General features: G+C 40.2%; 1 pseudogene; it reads right to left on the bottom strand.

Moving 5' to 3' along the window:
* Positions 1-714: 714 nt before the first annotated feature.
* Positions 715-1,254, bottom strand: LOC101442648 (ADP-ribosylation factor-like protein 5A pseudogene; annotated as a pseudogene).
* Positions 1,255-1,939: the final 685 nt, after the last annotated feature.

Below are 1,939 nucleotides of genomic sequence, written 5' to 3'. Positions count from 1 at the left end.
GAGACTTCATCTTTGTTTTCAAATAAGTGGTCTTAATTTTTCTTACTATTGAAAAAGTTTAAATCAATTTAATATAAATATATCTATAGCAGTTTGACATTGTTTATGAATTCCAAAAATAGTTAAATGATTGTGTTTATAAAATTGCCTGTCAGAGGTATCACTATTAATTGATTAAATTTTGATTAGGGCTTTGATTGGGTCATATCAGTAGGGTATTGAGTCTCCACCTCTTGGTGGGTGGGGTCTCACAAATCAAAGACATGGCAAAGGACAGAGTTGAGAGTTTGAGATGGAACCCAGAGAGTGAACACACAGGAGAAAACACAGGAATAGAGACAGCATGGCAGAAGCCCTGGGGTGAGAGACAGAGCCATTTGCCTGATAGTCTACAACTGGCCTTGTGGAGAGAGCATAGCAGCTAAAACCAGAGAGAAAGGGAGCCCCAGGGAAGAGAGGAACTCAAGAAGCCTGAACTCTTGGCAGACGTAGGCAGCCACATTGCCCCAACGTGTGGCAATAGACTTTGGTGAGGAAAGTTCAGTTTATGGCCTGGTAACTTCTACCCCAAATAAATACACTTTATAAAAACTAACCGATTTCTGGTACTTTGCATCAGTACCCCTTTGGTTGACTAATACGATATCTAAACCATTACTTTTTGCTGCTTTCAGCACTGTCTAGACAAAGTCTGGGAGAAGAGATCAGTAGACATCATCTAATCTTAAGTCATGATATCATCCATTCAAGTCCTTGGCACAATCCTTGCTGGTAAGAGCACAGCATGCCTGGATATGCCATTGGTGATCTTGAATAGAAGTTAGTTAAAAAAACTGGGAGATTTCTGTTACAGTCATACATTCTTTAACATCTTCTTTATTAGCAAAAATCAGCTGACCAACTTTTATTATGTCCTCATGCACTAATATTTTATACAGTTCTTCTCTAGTTACAGAAATCCTTTCTCTGTCTGTACGGCCACAACAACTATTACAAACTCATAGCATAGTAAACTGTTAGCATAGTAAACTGTTCCAGAAGAATGAAGAGATTCTTGCCACCAATATCCCACAGTAGAACATGTGTATTATTAACCACTATCTCTTCTACATTATTTCCTATTGCAGGACACGTATGTATAAATTCATTCACAGAAAATTGATAAAGGATGGTCATTTTCCTTGCATTATTCAGCCCAACATTGTGCTCCTGGTGATTGAATAGTCTCCACATCCTGGTAAAGAGAATTCCCATTCTCAGGCAGCAGAGCCTTTTCCAGTCACCCAGGTGGCCCAACCTTCCCGGGTTCAGACTAAGGTGAGAGTTCAGTGATGCGCCAAAGCTTCCGCGTCTGCTACTGCTGCTCCTGAGCTTGCAGCCGGCCTGATTCCTGGGAATTGAGAGGGAGGCTTAAGCCCGAGTTGCCCTGCCACGCAGAGGCCCGGGCAGCGGCACTCCCCTGGCTCCTGACATTGCTGCCACATTGTCTGCGAAGAGCCTCCTGGGCCACCATACTTCCCCCAGAATATTGTATTCTATATGCAAGAATACCTAAAAGGCAGCAGACACCTAGAGGTAATCTTTTGCCTTTGGTGCCTCTACATTGATATTATAGGTGCTAGTATCAGCAAGGTGATTTGGAAAATTTGGAGGCCATTTCACACTTTGCCAATTAATTCCAACTATTTGCAAAATACTTCTGTGTTATCAGGAAGTTCTTTCCAAAAATCTAATACTAAGTTATTTTTACTGTTGTCAAAAACTCTTTCATCTTATCTATTGTCTGGTCCTTGATGAGAGTTATACTTTCTTAACAGAATCTAGGGTTTAATTTTTTGTCATTTTATTATTCTGTTCTTTTGTCTATCAAGAAGACCATCAATGCATTCCTATTAAAATCTTTGTCACTTTATGTGCTGTTTAAATTGTTCCTATGCTG

Source organism: Dasypus novemcinctus, chromosome 1, assembly GCF_030445035.2.
Source record: "Dasypus novemcinctus isolate mDasNov1 chromosome 1, mDasNov1.1.hap2, whole genome shotgun sequence".
NCBI classification, from domain to species: domain Eukaryota; kingdom Metazoa; phylum Chordata; class Mammalia; order Cingulata; family Dasypodidae; genus Dasypus; species Dasypus novemcinctus.
Note: the sequence above shows the minus strand (reverse complement) of the source record. Positions and strands in the feature narration are given on the sequence as shown.